At 40.7% G+C, this 18,669-nt stretch overlaps 1 protein-coding gene across 6 annotated transcripts in view; it reads right to left on the minus strand.

Annotated features, from left to right (window-relative positions):
- Nucleotides 1–18,669, minus strand: part of arhgef49 (Rho guanine nucleotide exchange factor 49) — a 65,941-nt gene that overhangs the window by 40,252 nt on the left and 7,020 nt on the right. Inside the window, exon 1 of one of the 6 annotated variants that reach the window (XM_015047380.1) lies at nt 5,829–6,003. The exons of 4 other annotated variants lie outside the window; for them this stretch is intronic. The gene's annotated coding sequence lies outside the window, so the exon portion shown is untranslated. Of the gene's footprint in view, nt 1–1,936; nt 2,095–5,828; nt 6,004–18,669 lie in introns of those variants that run through there. One more of the 6 variants, XM_015047383.1, reaches the window with a different exon arrangement.

An 18,669-nucleotide genomic window follows, 5' to 3' on the forward strand; every position in this document is an offset into this window, starting at 1 on the left:
GGTTAGCAGTGTGAGGGGGAAGGGCCGGGGAAGGCGAGGCATTGATCAGCCGCTAGTGGAGTTTACAGGGACGTGATTAACAAGCAACAACAGCTGCAAGATGTATGAACTATTTAGTTAGTATTTACAGATGTGCTGCATTGGAGCGCGATGTATGATCGCCTCCAGCATGGTCTTTATATTCAGCTATAACTTAGGTTTACTGCTAATTGAGTACAACATATAACCAGACTTAATCCCAGCTATACTTCTCAACAAGTTCCTCAATTCGGTGCTCGGCCTGCTTTACAGTTCATGTAGCGAATCCAGTCTGAGCTAGAGACATAGCGTGTTTAAAATGGTTAGCTGAGGCTTAGGAGCATCTAAGGATAACTAACCACAGGACAACTTCCATGACTGGTCGTCAGATTTGTGAGTGTGGGATTCTCACATCTTGAGTTTGATATGCCTACAGAAAAGATTACAACAAAAAATGATCATCTATCTGCTTCCCTATTGCTGTAAAAGTTATGCAAACATATTGATTGTTGAAGCTGTAGTCTAATGATCTCTATAGGATATAATTAATAGTTTAATATAGCTTAAGTTTGTAAATTTGAAGCTGAAATTGCTTCAACATTTAGTCTAATTTATGGTCAGACAATTTGGAAGAAAAAAATAGTTGTGTCTCTTTATATAGGGAATGTAAATATCCAATTTATTTGAAGGGGTGTGCATAAGACTGACATGACAGTGTTATTAACATGACATAACACGTGTTATGAACATGAAGGAGTTTTCATGAATGTTTATGACTGTTCTCATTTGGTAAATAATGACACTTTTAATGCAAAGTTGCCCTAAAAGTTGCATGAAACGTCTATTAATAGTGTCAACTTTGCAGTTAAAGTGTCATTATTTACCAAATGACACTTCATGACAACATGAAACATTCATGAAGACTCCTTCATGTTCGTAACATGTGTCATGTCATGTTAATAACAGTGTCATGTCAGTCTTATGCACACCCTGTCAAATAAACTGTTACCTCCAATTCAGCTGTTTTATGTCTATTTTAACATAAAACAGTGAAAGCAGATCTGTGTGTGGAACTGATCTCCACTGAAATAAGAGGTTAAAAATTGTACACCAATTCACCGACTACTTATTCACAATCAGACTCTGGATTCCTTTTATGAAGGAATAGTAGGATGCTTTCAAAATGCTGCTGATGACATTTTGACTTGAAGGTCCTGATGAAAGTTTCTTTCTTCTGTCCCAGAGAAGACCCGGTACCAAGAAAGCGCCCATTTTACTGGGGTTACCCATTTTACTGTGCCGGAGTTTAGGCCTGCGGCTATCGAAACACAAAGAGACGGAGCTAAACAAGCAGAAAAACCAGTGGAGCACTGGAGCTGCTTTCATTTGGGGGAAAAAAACACATGTGCCCGTTTCCTCTGGCCTAACAAACAATTGGTGCTGACTGTGAACCCAGTTTCATGATGGTGAAGCTTTCGGTGCTGTTATAACGGGGGGAAAAAAGGCAGTAAACAAGTACAGCATCTGGAGTTTGTTTGATGTAAAAATAAATAAATAAAAAATACCGGATCTTATTCGCTGTGTTTTATCTGGAAACAGGAAGTAGAAGCCTCCTGAGAGTACAGCAGCATCCCATTTAAAGCCGTAAATAGAAACCTGTCTAACTTCAAACTCTCACAAAAAAAAAAGTGGGGTGGAGAGGAGAGCAGAATGAGGAACAACAGTGTCACTTCACCTACAGCTCCTCTGAGCCACCGTACTCCCAGCTCTGACAATCAAACTTGACATCATGCGCTGCGCTAACTGCTACAGGAATAACCGTTTTGACTGAAACAGTCAAACGTTTAATGAAACGGCTTTCGGGTTTCACTCCAGCGTTTTATCTTTTCATCAATGGCAGATGGAAATTGCTAATTACCTTCCCCAGGAAGCCTTTTGGTCGCCCTAACGGAGATGATTAGCCTCGCGTGAACCTCCTAATCCCCGAGTCCGAACCTCTCACTTCCCGCTCCGCGGCGTCAATATCTCTATGCAAACCTGCTCATGTCAACTCAATTTATTTTCCAATATCACGCTGGGTGAGAGAGTGCCTCTCGTCCGTGCCTTTCTCTCTCTCTCTCTCGCTCTGAGTCTACCATCCATCACTCCACAGCTCTCTATTATCTGCTCCTTTTCTGTCGCTGCATGTGTCCACGGCTCTTATCTTTTTATTTTGTCTGTTTTGTATTTCATCTGGATTGGTGAGTGTCGCATCGGTGGATCTCCTCCAGTTTTAGCCAGGCAGGTGACTCATCGGCTCGGCGGACGACGATAAAGATCTGTGTTGGTTTTCTTGAAGGAATGGATTTTTGAAGTGAAGTTCTGTCAGAAGGTCACAAGCTGTTAATGTGTTACCAGCAGTAGATAACCTGCTTGGCCTCTTCACTTGGGATAAACACAGATGGTCCTTCGATCTTGACCGGATATTTCTACACAGAACAGAAATTCTTTAAAATAATTTTTATAGATTTTTTTTAAAGTCTTTGTTGTATTTGCAAAGCACAAAATTAGATATGTGTAAAAACTGCAATTTATTGACAATTTCTAACAGATATTTTGAATTGTGTACGTAATCCAAAAATGTAGTCTTCTCTGATATTTTGCAACAGAGTATTTCATACAAGGTTTCCCCCACAAAATTTGCTAAGTCCGGTGGTTGGGTGCTAGGACAGTCATTCATCCAGCGGTCCGCCATGTTTTTGACTTAAAAAATGTTTAAAGTTGACAGAAAATTTAAAAATATCACTTGATAATCGTGTTATTGAAAGATTGCAAAATTAGCATCTGAACACCAAGAATAAAGTCTTAAAAAATGCAAACATTTTAAAAAGACTTAAATAAATAAGCAATATTTAGCCTGGTGGGTGCACAAGTAAAGCCTGGTGGCCCGCCAGGCTTATAATACACTGGGGGAAATCCTGTTTATATGTGTTTGAACCTTACATCCACATGTAAATGTAGTATTTTGTGAAAAAAAAAAAAAAAAACTAACTCCACGGTGGAGATTTTTAAAGACTTCCTGTAGTGGTGAATATGTGCAGAATGGACATCAATAATGATAATAATGACATAATAATGATAAGAGATGCACACTTTTCACATGAAACTCTCTTCATCCTCACTGTTTCCATTAAACTTTAAATGTGAGGTGAAGAAGCAAATCCATGAGAAGAAACAGTAAGCTGAAGAAAACCAAAGCTACTATAGTTTTGCCCCAATCTTTAGCCTAGCACTGCTTTAGCCGTGCTTAGTCTTCATGTTTTCAATTTTAATAAAGTCAGTGTTAACACTTATCTACGTCTTTCAATTTCAGCTTCTACTTGTTTGTCGATGTGCTCCAAAGTACTTAACCCCAAGTCGTCTAGCGACCCGTGGATAAGTGTGTGTGAATTTGGTTCTGGTGTAAAGTGCTTTCAGTGGTGAGCATGACTAGAAAAATTCTTTATATATTCAGTCCATTTATTATTTGTGCCGGTGCATTAAAACTACTACAGCGACCGGAAACCTGCCTACAGTAGTAGTATACAAAAGTGGGATTTTACCTAAATATCAAAAGTGACAACAAACTCCCCTGAAATCACGTCTAAGTTGGAAAATCAAAGCTTGGCCAGCAGTTCTGACACTGGTTTTGCTGTCAAGCATTTAAACAGTAATGAAAAGTGTCGTATATGCTAAATATTAGGACATCTCACGGACTGCAAACAGGTACAACAAATAGTTTTGAGATCTGTGAAAATGCTTCTTTAGTGCTTATATGCATAAAATGGAGTGAAGTACAATCCTACCTGCTTGTATTCCTAGCAGCTACTGCAACTGTTTTGTTTTTTTTTTCCTGGTTAATACAACATCATGTACCGCTTCAGCTCATCTGATGAATGATGAGCAGAACCTTCACAATCCCCAAACCTTCCCTTAAAGTGCTAAAACCCTGTGGAGAAGTGAAGCAGAAACAGCTGATTTCCTGTTTCAGTAAAGGGACATTAACTCTAATTTTCCTTTTACTGGATAGTCTCTGCTTTCGTCTGCACCTGATAAACTACCTGTATGATCAACCTAGTAGTAGAAAACCAAATGCTCACTCAGTATTACAAGTAGGACTTAAAGAAGCTCAAATTCAACTTTAAGTCTTCCAGTTGTTTGTCCAAGGCGTGGTACAGGGGCCATTTGAGGTCCTTGGGAGGATTCTGGCCGGTCCTTGATCACAGTTCAAGAACAGCCTAAATTTGGTTTGCTAGTTCAGGCAGTCGATGCAGATTTTTAAAAAACAATATTGGGATGAAATTTTCACTGATGCAACACAAAGTATTCATCCAGGTTTTTGCTTTTAATTAAATTTATTAGCAGTAGGAACCACAAACATCCAGAGGCTTTCTACTAAAACACGGACTTGGGCACGCCCATTTTATGAATTCGTCAAACTAAAGCGAGAGTGAGCCACATTTAGCTGTTGTTGCTAAAATAACACAAACAAATCCAGAAAAAGATGACAAATGTGCAACATGATTAGCTGTTTTATTGTTATTATTATTATTATTATTTATCTGGTAACCTGCAGGATCCTGTTTCCGTTTTAAATCTTCATTGATTTATTCAGAGCTTGTCTACAGAAATTTTACATCATTGTGTGTTTAGATTGTCGTTTACTCAAAGGGTAAAAATCAAGAATTAAAATAGCTTTTGCGATAATAATTAAGAAGAAAAGTAAAAAATGTTGCGCCCCACGCAGTGCTTTCAACTTGACATTTTTTTGGCCGCCAAGCCAAAAAGTTTTGGACGCGGCTGTATTAATCTAACAACTTCATCCAGCGTCTCACTTCTCGATTACGATACGAGGCCGTTTTACATTCATGCTGCTCCCGGATCAGCGCACACAGGCGCAGACACAAGGGGCCGGCGGGCCGGCTGCAGAGGAATACTCTATCGACCAAGCAGGAATTCATCAGCCACAATAATTAATCTTGTGGGAAGTGGCTGCTGAATCTTTTAGCGAGAGCGAGAGAGAGAGAGGGAGCGAGTGAATCTCTCAGAGAGAAATAGGGCGAGACTACATGATAACGCTGGAGATACCTTTCAGTCTGACGAGAAGCTCGCACACACACACACGCAGACAGACCACACACACACACACACACACGCACACACACACGCACACACACACAGATAATTTGAAACAGTCAGCGAGGCAAAAGAACCGGCTCCTCACATTTCTTCTGCTTGAAGATCAGGTAACATTTTGATTTTTAAATCTTTGCTTCCTGGGAATTATCTCCACTTTTCTTACTTTTTTTTTTTTTTTTTTGCATCCAAGTCAAGAGGCTCCAAAAATGTGAGCCACACATCGCGAATAAGCAAAGTGACGGTTGTAAAATGGGCCAGCAGTATGAAAAGAGGCTGAAGCAGCTATCTGCGTCCATGCAAAGCATCGCATTACACCTGCTGTCATCCTCCGACTTCACTCCATACAAGGCGGCATGAATAATTCAGCGACCCCTCCGCTTTGTCAACTACTACACCTCTGTTTGAGATGAAGAAACAGTCAAGCTGCAGACAACGCTCATGAAATTTCATTGCCTCGCTGTGCGGGAGAGATTCTTCACTTAGATGGAGAAAGAAAAGTGCAGCCCTGTCACTCACAAAGCAGACCACATGGTCCCTTCCTCCTCATCTTCAGCCTCTTCTCCACTCTACAGCAAAGAACGCTACAAACTCTACAGGAAAGGCGATTAAACAGAAGCAGACGCAGTAGAACGTGAGCGGGTCCGGGTGCCTACCTTTGTTTGGTCTGTTTCTGTGCCGTGAAGCTCAGCAGCCCGGCAGCCCCACAGCGTGCAGCCTCTCCTCTCCGTCTCGCTCCCACTGCGAGCCGGAGTAGACTCTGAGAGAGAGAGAGCACGCGTGTGTGTGTGTGTGTGTGTGTGTGTGTGTGTGTGTGTGTGTGTGTGTCAGTGCGAGCCCTCTCGCTGGCTATTGTTAGGGGGGAAGCGAGCCAAACTGAGCATGCTCCGGCAAAACAAGAACAGCCCCTCTCCGTAGGCATGGAGACAGGGAAGCGGCTCTCCCGGTCAAGTTGCTTTTCAGCTGGGCCGCGGCGCAGGGCAGGTGCTGCTGTGTCATGATCCTGCTGGCCATGTTTCAACACTTTGGTCGTAATCCCCTAATCCTGCATTTACTTTTCAAATTCCCGTCAGGCAGAGCATCAGATGATGACCCGGGTCGCACACGGAGCTTCACACCGTGTCCAGTGGAGTCCAAACGCAAAAAAATAAAAATAAGAAAATGCATTTTGACCTGGTGAATTGCAACCTGCTGCTGCCATAATTACTGCAGGAATGTTTCCCAGTCTAAAACCAAGAGACACCAGAGGAATGTGACCAAGATGAGCTGCGTGATTCATTACAGATGAATCACACTGGGGCAAAATATTACTGAGAGTCTTGCAGCATCTTTGAAAAGTAATTTTTTTTTTTATTTTGCAGCATCTTTTCAATGTCTCAATGACTTTTAATTGACTAAAAACAGCAAATATTGCAGTATCATTATTATTATATTCCAAATATTTTGATTTACCCACCGTTAACATACACTTTAAATATTTAAATAAGGAGTTTCACCTAGCTTTATGGAGCATAGTAACACAGTGCTGCCCCTCCCCCACCTGTTGCTGTGCACTGCTACTCAGCTGGCTTAAACAAGGCAATTATATTGTCCATTTGTGTAAAATTGTCTGTTTCTAAACATTTCAGGTCCTTATAAATGTGGAATAGGGTTGAACCCAGTAATTATTTTGGAATCTGTCTAATCTATCAACATCTTTCCCAGTTAATCAGCCAATCAATAGTAATTTCAATCTGCCGTCTGATTTCAGTGCATGTTTAAATTAAACATTTTGAAATACCTTGAATGATTAAAATGTTTAAATCAAAGCAGAAGTTAGCAACTATTATGTGACTTATGGAGCATTGATTCAATTTTAAAGATCACAGTCATTATTTTCCTCACAAATAAAATATATAAATAAATAAATAGAATATTTACAAATAGCAAACAGTAATTTCACCAGTTTATCCACCTATTTATTGCTGTTAATAAAACTTTGAATGGCTAAAGTTCAGGAACTTTACCATTATTGTGTAAGTTGCAACATTAGATAGTTGTGGCGGTGATGAAGTAACTTAACCTCATGATAGTGAGGAATTGCATGCAAGGAAATATGACAGCTCAACCAAACCTTTGGCTGTCTAGACACCCACATTGCACTGTGTTCTGAATTAAATTTATTTATTTATGTTACTATTTCCAACATTTCCTTCAGTTTCTGTCTTTATCTATTTCTTTGTTGAAATAAAGTTGACACAAGTTGGCCTGTAGGTGACATAGAGACAGAATCAGAATCAACTGCTCACACCTAAAAGAACATCAGGAGCTGATATTTGCTGATAAAAGTCAATTGGTGCTTTTATTCATGTAGTAGTCAGTGTGCGCTCTAAATCTACAACTTCTTTAATCGATCCCCAGATACCTGCTGCTAGCTCTGCTTTCAGTTTGCAACAATAAGTCAGGATTTCTTCCTACAAAGGCGCCGACTGGACAGCACGGTTTCACCTGGTAAATCCCAACAGCAGCAGGCTTACGTCTGGCAGCAGATGACAGAAATAAAACAGAGCCGCAATTATTTTGCACCCATCATGTGGAGCGTTCTCTGCGTCAGAGCATTAATCATCCTCCTTCCCTCAGCCCCATGCAGCATGCAATTTGTCCCCGTTTTAAGAGGCAAAGGAAATGCATCAGAAAGCAATGAATGGTGGGGTCCTGGGAAGCCTGTAATCATGTATGCATTTGTTCAAACAACATAAACACAGCTCTGCTAAAAGTAACTGCTCTGTTACGTTTTCTTTCCACGCTTAAATGTTTCGGATCGTCAAACAGATTTCACCGTCAAAGACAAAACAGAACAAATGCAAGACATTGTTCCTGAATTATTTCATCTCTTAAGAAAAGAAACAAGTATCTAAACCAACCTGGCTCTTTGTAGAAAAATAATTGCCTGTTATTAAATGTAATAACTACCTGCACCAACCTGGGTGGCAACAACTGCAGATCAGTGTTTCTGTTCCCTGGAAATTAATATTTTCCATGTCTGCTGTGGAATTTTGCCAAAGTCTTCAACAGTGAATCCACTTAGTAGACGCACTTCGTAAAGTTTTTGCGCAGGAACGACCTGATTTAGGTCATGCCACAGAATCCTGAGAGTCCTAAAGTTTGACTAGGCCACTCCGAAACCTTGACTTTCCCAAATGTCTCACGGATAATCAAGATTTCTTCTGGCAAACGTGTGATTTCTGCCTTAAAACTCCTCTACTAAAGCCATGTTTGCTCAATCTCTTTCTTATTATTGAAACCTGAAGACACTGAATGATTAATTAATGTAAGACAGCTCTGTAGTGCTGCAGATGTTCCTCTGGCTTATTTTATAGCATCTTGGATGATTCATTCACCATTTTATCCATAAATTTTGAATTAAAAACTGGAGGCGTTTTCTCCTTTTTTTTCTGATAGATGTCAGTAACTTGTGTTTTATTTGACAGGGCTATGAGCTGTTCTGTATCAGACGTTTTCGCCCACTTCATGTTGTCAGACAGGTCCTACTTAAGTGGTTTCCTGGTTCGGATGCATCGGTAATCAAGCCTGAATCAAACTTGTGAAATTGAACAAAAAGAAAAAGGATTTGGCAAAAGAGAGGGCGATCATATTTTCTTAAAGGGCCAGGCGATTCTGGAAAGTTATTTTCCCCCCACAAGTAAAAAAAAACAAATATGGTTGTTTTATATTCATATTTATTTTTATGTTTATATTTATAGATGTTTATTTTATGGCTATATTTGTATTATTAATATTTTAAACCTTAGATGGAGAAGTTTGTCGACAAATAAGCAGTTTCCCCTTGGGGATCAATAAAGTATATTCTATCTATTCTAAATTATTTGAAAAACTGAAGAACATTTTTTAGTTAGGTTATGTCTTTATGATCCAGGGAACTCTAGAAAAACACATTTTAAAACTATAAAAGGTTAAATAAAGAAAAAACACATTTAGTTTTATCATCGGAAACATTATAGTGTCACAGAAACAGAAAAATATTTAAAACGGGACAATATTTTTTGGAAGCACTGATTGTTTTTCATGCATATTAATACTCTGCAAACTGTTGCAACAACAACTGAGCAGCAGACACCACATCCTTCTTTGTGTTATTGATTCGGACGTTTCATAATGTGAAGAGCAGGATCGCGTGAGTGACACCTTAAACAACAGAAGCTAGTCAATTTATCACACACTCTGAAATATCATTGGATTGGTGGTGAATCTGTATGGAGCATCACTTGTTTTCGCATCATAAACCCACGATGGTGTCAGTAGCATCTCAATGCAGTCCAGCTTTCTCATTAATATGCTAAATTTTTCTTGTTTACACAGCAATATGTTTCCAGTCTAATCAACTCTTCTACTCTGGAGAGAAAAAATATGTATGCAGATTGACAACTGGTTAGAGGTAAACTTAATGCATACATGTCATGTAGCTGTGCCATAAAAAACAGACAGGAGGGTTGGCTGTATTGTCAGCATTTTTCCCTTGCTGCAGTCAGGTGTAACAATGCAACATTTCGTGCGCTCGCTGTTTGCTAACACTCAAGGCTAATCCATCAGTGACTTTCAGCCAAAATATGAATGGTATGTTTTTGTAAGTTGAGTCGCAAATGAACAAAGCGAATAGTTCAAGGAAGCCATCTGAGGAAATTCACGCTGAAAGCCACCTTGTTGTAAAATTTCTCACATCTACACACTTCCCTGTGGTTATTTTAATCGGATTCCTGCATCAAACTTGAAAGCCGGAGAGTTTTCCAGCCTCCGACGCGGCTCCTTCTCCGTCGGGGGTGTGTTCTCGCTATGAGCGCCCGCTGCTCTGCATTTCAAGGCTGCTTTCCCCCTCTCAACAGAAACACAGCGATAAGGCTTGCAAAATCTTTTCTTCAATGGTTAGGGGCTCCGTCGCTCACCAGACGATCGATGAGCTGACTTCAGAGGGGATAAATCACAGGACGGACATAGTTGTGTGTATTTACGGTGAAGCGCGCAAAATATATGGCGTGTAATTACGGCCACGGTAGCCATGCCAAAATCCATTTTCCCATTAATTAATGACCAGTCGGAAGCAGTAATGACCCGGCGAACCCGAGGGGCCGCGCATGCAGCTCGGGTTGCAAACACAGCCGCGTGGCGTCAGCAGTTCAAGGATGTGGATAAAGCTTTCCTAAAGTGGTGAGGTGCCAAATTCAAAATCCTTAATGCTGGTTTTACCGGATCTGATCATCATCAATAAATTTTTATTTTTATTGCTGTTCCTCCTTTAATTGTCTTGGACAATTGGCCTGATGTTGCAAGTAAAGTTGGAAACTTTTGTGAATTTCTCAAAGGAAAAAAACAAAAATTTTTACAAGAAAGTTTTGCTTCTTTAATTTGTTTACTTGTTTGCGTTTCCTAATTTTCTTATCAAACATCATCAGATCGATTATATAAGTAGCTATAATATTAACATTAGTTAATGCTACGCCCTAATTGATCGTAATATTAGGACCCCACAGCATGATACTGCCACTACCTCTTTTCACCGTGGGTATGGTGCATTCAAGGCGTCAGCTTTCCACCACTCATAATGTTTTATCCATCCTCCACTCGTTTGGTCTGTCTCATTGCTCTTTACATGCGACTGGATTTCATTTAGGGGTGTCTGAGTAAAAGCAGCTCTTTGACATTTACAACCACAAATATTTCTGTTTGCAACATGACGAAATGCCAGAAACACGTAAAGACAATGACGATATAAGTTTAAATTAAATAAATCCCTACAGTTTGTTATAAGTCAGTCATTTCAGCTCTAATTTGTTGAAATTTATCTTCCCAAACTTCTACTTACTCGACCCATTAGTTTGTAACTTTATCGGTCAGCTGAATTTATGTACAGGACATCTGTGGTGGATTTATTACAGAAAAAAAATTATTGCAAAGTGACATAAAGAGTACAACTTGACAATCAGTTCAGGCAATACAACCAACAGTTAAAAACAGCAAAGCTGGAAGTTACTCCAGATCGGAAAATTGGTTCATTATTCTGGGTTTAACGTGTTTCTGCTGTAGAAAAGAAAATAAAGAACTTCAAGCAAGATTGTTTTTCCGGTTTGAAATCTAAATCAGATTTTCTGCAAAAGAAACCAGAACCCTGATCGGATCTTTTTGTGCTTTTTATACAAGTCCATCTATTCCTGTTACTGGTGTTCGTACTCGGCGGTACAAACACACGGGGTCAACACGAGAAGTATGCAGCCCGCTCACTCGGGGTACACACAGCTGGATAATTCATAAGGGCTTCACCGTTGGCTCAATAATTCATCAGGCTCGTCTGCGCTGTGGGTAAGTCACGTACGGACCTTTTACAGAGGAAGTAGGTGAGCGGGACATTTTGTAGGATGAAAACTCGATAAGAACTTGCAGATTTTTCAAAATCTTCTAAATTTAGCACCACTTTCACGACTCCGGGGAATGGCCACATTTAGAAATGAGGTAGGATGAGCCAGCTTTTTGTGTTGACTTAGTAACCCTGAGGCCCTGAAAGCATTTAGCATACAGCCAGCACAGCAGGAACCAAACGCTGCACGACGGGGGTCCCAATCATCTGGATCATTTGTCCGTATTATTACACATACATGCCGAAGAAGCCTAATAGAGTCAAAACTACTCTCTGTGTTCAACCGGTGCAGTCCTTCTTGGCTACAACAACGGTTGCCACTGAATAAAAGCCTCATTGTTTATCATTTTTCGCTCAGTGGAAATGTTTGCATTTCAAGGGGGGAGGACGTTAATACAGGACGTCGTAAAAAAAAAAAAAAAAAACGTTCCCTGCCGTGTTTCTCCCGCTGCTTGATTGCTTGGCAACCACAATGGCATTGTGGGTCACAGTGAGTTCTTTTGAAGCCTGACAATCGACAGAGGGATGGATGACTGGGCGGATGCTAAGCAAGGTCACAATGCGCCACAGAACACAGTGACACAGTTACACCAATGTAGCCACAGGCTCGACCCACTGAACTACATCCACACCATTAACTGGGTCTTTTGTCCAGTGAGATGAAGCTTGAAGCAGTTCATCACCACACATCTCCATGCTAAACGGCTTCTTCTGTAAGTGCAGGTCATGTTTGCAGTTGCTTCCGCCTGTTGATATTATGGTTATGTACGCCGTAATCCAGACAGGCGGTCGATTTCTAAGATATTTCAAGACGGGACTTCATCTAAATTCATGGTCCCTTCACACAAAAGCTGAGAAAGTTTATCATGCTACGCTACACATTTGCGCTGATGAAAATTCACCTCAACATGCTTGAAACTGAAAATGTAATTGACGGGTTTTTCCTACATGCTGAATCGTTAAGGCAGTAACGACTTGGGTACCGTCATAAAACGGGAAATTAGTGATTTCAAGAAGGTCACCTGATCAATGTAAAAATAATAAACAGCAACACCATGTAAATGTAGATTCTGCTCCTAAATGCAGCAGAATCTCATAACCCTCATCCTAATATGGATGCTCCAGTGTTTCCCCCAGAAAACCTGCTAATCCCAGTGATTGGAGCGCTAAGGCGGCCTGCCATGTTTTTTAGTTAAAAATGTTTAAAGTTGACAGGAAATTTGAAAATATGAGTTGATAATTATGTGTTATTGGAAGATTAATGATTGAACACCGACTATAAAGTTTTAAAAAATGTAAATATTTAAAAAAAATAAAATAAAATAAATGAGGAGTGGTTAGCCTGGTGGGGGCACAAGTAAAGCCTGGCGGCCCGCCAGGCTTATAATCCACTGAGGGAAACCCTGTGCTCTATTCAGAACAGGGGCGTATCAAAAGTAGGAAACACAATACAGGAAGATGACAGAACTTTGAGTCCCACAGAATTTTCGTCACTTTCTCCAATTCAGACTCACATGATGTGCAACTTTGAGTACGACAGCATACACGGCAAAACAGGAAACTGTGCTGGTACTCGAAACCTTTTACTGACTGGACCTGGCAGTGCCCCATAGACATGGCGACCAGGGAGATGTGAAATAAACGGAGAACACAGACACAGGGAATCATCGTGACGCATCAACCTACTTCATTATTACATTTTCCATCTTCGGTTCCTAGGTCTGATCGGAAAGAGAGCGCTCTGCGGAACTCCATTAAACAACTTTTATGCGTCGGATGTTACGTAAAGGAAAACTGGCATGATCCGATGAGTTTGTGAACGGTTGTTTGAGCGTGAGCAGCGCGTACACGTGTGTGTGCTCACTCTTCGAGTCTGCTTTGGCTGATTTAATGCCCTCTGACCAAAGCAGAACCTCTTATCATAATCAACATGCCTGCAGCCACACAGTGCACTAAATGAACACAGCCCTTTAGAAGGCAGCCCATGAAATCCAATTTTCCTTTCAATCTATCCGTTTTCACCGCGCCATGCTCAATGCTTCCTAAAGCTTTCCCGTTTGCGAAGCGCCTAAACGGCCAGTGACACGTTCCAGATGAGACGAAAGTACAGCAATATCACCACTGAGAGTTGGCTCGCTGCTCTGCTGATGTTAAAGTAATCCGCTTCAATTGGCAGGATCACGCAGCAGAACAGACTGCAAAGATCTGCTGGCACGCATCTGAGTATATATTAATAAAACAGAAAAGTGCCGAGCAGATGAAGACACTTGAGTGAGTTTCCGTCATTTGGGGAAAGAGAGCGTCTCCTAATTTTCAGCCTAAATTAATCACATCAGTAGATACAGTAAGCACACTGCTGTTGTAACATTGGAAACGCCTTGTGCAGTTGGCTGAGAAGAAAATGAGAGCAACAGATACAGTCTGTCTGTCTTGCTCCGACTAAATCAAGGAATTATTGGGCTCTGGAGAAGAGAGATCGGCGACGTTTCCAAAAACACCAAGATACGACTGCTCCTGAAGACCATGTGACGTTGGAGGTAGAAATCAAATACAGTAGACATCAAAATTCAGGCACAGCAAACTGAAGTCTACACATCAGTGGTTGCGGGTTAATGTGACATTTTGTAATATAATCAGATTGCAGGCTTGTATTTTATGGATCTCAGAGGAATTGCACTCAAAAACGATGAAAATAACAAGCAGTTGCTGGTAAACTGTTGGATGCAATTATGCTCCAAGAGGAGGAGGCCTGCAGGAAGTTGTGCCACAGAGTGTGACATCAGTGGCATTACACTCCGGTGATGACTGAGTGACAGTGACAAGGAGAAGAGCAATGAGCAAAAAAACAAACTACCATCAATCCATTGTCTATCCCTGCATGATCCCTGGTCTCCAATGATCATCGGGCCAGAGTCAAGATACGCCCTGGACAGGACACACAGAGACACACACAGGACAATCATGCTCACACACACTTAACACACAATTTAAAGAACCTATTAACCTAACAGTAACATTTTAGTGCTGTGAGAGGAAGGTGGAGCATCTGGAGAGATCCCGGGCATGCAGGTGTGGCTCTTTTTCAGCGCCGAAATGAAGACTAACGTCCACCCAGCGGTGGCTACTTGCTCTTCGCAGGAAGTTATATCCATTCCTAAGCCAGCTAAGCTGATTAATGATGGGCCAGCAGCGGTAACCAAGCAACCACCAGAAGTAAGTGAGCGGCCGATACTGGCAAATGCGAAGACTACACACTTGAGTTAGCTGCTGAAAGGTTTGTGACCAGTATGACATCTTCTTAACGCTAACGTTAGCACGGATAGGCGAGCGTTAGCATTGGATTTGATGCCGTTAGCCTTGCATGGGCTAGCGACTAGCATGCTACCCATGACTCACATTTACGTCTTTTGGGGAAAATATCATCAAGAAAATGGTTTGCACATCATTTCTGTAAGCGTCATACATTAGATACATTGATATGTTCCCTCGACAGAGTTCAATCAATCTAATGTGACACCAAGCAAAAAACATACTAGTAACAGTGCAACAGTGCTACCAACCACTCCACCTTCAGACTCAATTTCTAGACTCTACACAAAGCCACCACATGTAAAGTAACCAACGCTGGATGGAGAGAATTAAACAGAGCAAGATGAACGAGACACTACCGCCTCTCTCTCTTCACCAGACTTGATCGATGCAGGCTGCGTGCCAACGCTGATCTAGATGATCTATGCTGCCGTAAGCATTTAGACGCAGCGCATCAATCTGCAGCCAGATTTCAGAGGTAGCAGAAAACAGGTGCAGCCTGAAAATGAGGATAGATAGATAGATAGATAGATAGATAGATAGATAGATTTTTAATGTAAGGACCTGGTGAAAGGTACAAACAATAGAAACAAAGGGAATGGAGGAATGATGAGCATGATGGTGATTTAATCCATATTTTGCACCCGGTTGCTTAAGGCAAAGCAGAAACACAGGCAGGCTGCTCAGACTCCTGAGCCTCTTGATCCAGACAGCTTCCTTTGGGAGCCTGCTGATCAAGAACCCAAGCTCTCCGGCGAACACACGCAAGTCGATCCCGCCGCTTTCAGAATAATCGTTACTGTTAAAAAAAAAAAAAAAGAAAAGAAGAAAAAATGCACTCTGACCTGAATCCTGATAAATTGTTCAGTTCTGGGTAAACAGATGCAGTTTAACTGCACAGAAACACGTAGAGAAAAATGACAGGCTGTACACAAGCAGCAGAGTCTTATTAGCATTCTGCATCCAGACCTCAGCATTCATGCAATTTCCTCAGAGGGAATATTTAGGTTGCCAGAAACATGCTTTCGGCCTTCGCTGTGTGTGTGAGTCGAGTCTCGGAGAACAATGGATCAGAGGGGAAAACCGGCTGTGGGGGTAAAAAAAAAAAATCCTCTCAGAATGCTATTTTTGTCTTTGCATTTCACCAAACAGACAGTAACGACTTTAGCGCTCACCACCAGGAAGCATCTGGAGAGGAATCTCTATTGTCGCAATAGTGATTTAAAAAAAAAAAAAGATCAACAAGCTGTATCTGAAGCTGAGGTCAGGTCGGGTGAAACGGAAATAGAAAAAGCGATTTGATCCAGTTTCACTAGAAAAAGGAATACCAAATAAAAACTCTGAAAGAGGAATAAAAGACAGGGACTTTGATTAATAAAAACAAGTGAAAGGGATACAGGAAAAAATATATACAGTATGATTAAGAGAGATGGAGAGAGGTGAGCACAGCCGGGACTCCTGTCTGGAGAGCGCTCACACTGAGGGAGCTTTCATCCTGCTGCAGACTGTCAGCAAGGTTACGCCTTAAAGAAGTGACAGGATGCCGCCGCTCGCTGAGGGAACAACCTTCGTTTCGTCTGCCAGAACAATGAGGAGCCCACCAACAAGCACGGTTGATAAAGTCTGAGTGTTTGGCATGCAGGAAGCAACGGCGGCGTCAGGAGGAGGAACACGCGTTTTTCAGGCGGAAAAGACGTTCCTCTGTGGCGATGTGCGAAACGGACAGAGAACACGGCCACGGTTTAAAAGGAAAAAATTATTTTAAACCTCCAGAGTACACAGTGGGGTGTTTTTTGTGTGTGTAGAACAGAGTTAGCAGTGACCCTCCCCCACCTGTTTCTGTGTACTGTCAGCCAGTGGGCTTAAGAAAAGGATCATCCTAAAAAAAATAAAATCCTCCATTTCTGAGGAGCAGAAAACAGAAAATTGTTTCAGTTAGTGAAACATTGAGAGACGTCCTCTTCAATCACTGCACAACTATTACAGCAGGATAAAACAAATGAAGAAAAAAAATAAAATAAAAAACTTTCCCTCAGGAACACAGGCCCATCCACAGAGATGGATTTTAACATCATTGAAAAGGCTGAAACAAGTGGTGAAGATCCTCTTTAAACCAGTGCAAATCTATCATTACGTTTCTTTGACATATTTTTCATGTGGTTTTTGTGCATGTTCGCCACTTAGGAACGTTGTATTCCACTCCTTTTTCCTTCACTGCTGGTCGCTCCAGGAAAACAGGCATCCAGATGATGGAGTGCCTACTTTATCAGAGTGGAGAAATGCATTTTGTGACTTACTCATAACTTTCTTTTGAGCGTTCGCTCATTCAGTCGCTACCGCGTCCCCTGCTAATGTGCAGCCATCATCTTAAGGTTTCTAGTGGAAACTTTGTTTATCTGTCTGCTCATAGATCATTTTTGGGGAATGTTGTTTGCTCCTGGTAAGATAAGGCATATTATATTCTTCCAAATTGTTCATTTCTGCCTCTTTGTGACCCGTTTCCATCTCGTGTTTGTTGCTGAAGTAACTGGAAACCAGGCTACACTGTAAAAAAAAAAAAAAATCTCTAATTTACAGTAAAAAAATACCAGAAGCTGAGTTTTACCGCAGCTGCCGTTATTTTACCGACGTTTCTTTTTTCTTTACAGTGACTGTTTTAAAAAATGATTCAACAATATGACAATTTGGGCTGATATCAATATCCAATATTAATTTTAAATAATTATCTTTCTAGAATACCCTCTTGACAAACCGGAGTATTTTGCTGGACACTGATTTTAAATGTAATATTTTTACTACTTTTAGTAGTTGAGACATTTGCCTTCAATCACTTTTTGATGTCAAACCAGGTTAATATCAAAAAGTTTTGCATTTTTACACAGATTAATTTTTAATTTCGATTTGAACACAGTGACACTTTGACTAAATCTCATGCTGCCAAAAGCCTCAGTGACATGAAGAGACCAAATGAAAATATTAATAGATGCTTTAAATCCTAAACACTATTTCAAGCCACACCTTTTAACATGTTGCTGTAGCAACAGTTTTCTTTTTGTTATTTTTTATCTGCATGCTAATGTGTGCAACAATGAACAATAAACCTGGTTGGATTACGCCGGCTAATCCACATGATTTCATTATGGGCTAAAGGCCCTGCTGAAGATTAGACCACTCACAAAGCACAGAGGAGCAAAAACAGACCCACTGGCGCCTGAATATTGGAATATTTGACGAGGGTTTCTCATTTAAAGCATTAAAAACATCCTAAAAAATAAAACGGGGTGTGTAATAAGTCAAAATAGCAAGAAGTAGAATTTGAAAGATGCTTCTTTTGAGACGCAATAGAAAAAACGTTTTACGTTTTATAACTTTATTAACTAATTTTCAATGTCTCTCATTGGGATTTTATGTAATATAGCAGAGTATTGGTTCGTTATGAAGTAGATCAAAACGGATGCATGGATTGAACGTTTTGCACTCGATTTTATTAAACTGGTGATGTCTGAAGGCAGTCTTATTTAGGGGTAGCAGGGTAAAGAGGGGTTAATACCAGACATTTTCAATTCTTATTTTGTAAAGAAAAGAAGATAATTCACACAAAATCCCACTTAAGTGCTTGAAATGCAACCAGATGTGTAAAGATTTAAAGGTTTAATGTTTCTGCGAAGCACAGCATGACACAATTTCAGACATTACAACATACTGCTCTGATTATGCAATAAGTCGCATTATATAAGTGACAACTGACTGACTTTCACTTAAAAATGGGCTAAAGCCTCACG

The sequence above is a fragment of the Poecilia latipinna genome, unplaced genomic scaffold (genome assembly GCF_001443285.1).
Source record: "Poecilia latipinna isolate Pla-1442-1.1 unplaced genomic scaffold, P_latipinna-1.0 Scaffold823, whole genome shotgun sequence".
NCBI lineage: Eukaryota > Metazoa > Chordata > Actinopteri > Cyprinodontiformes > Poeciliidae > Poecilia > Poecilia latipinna.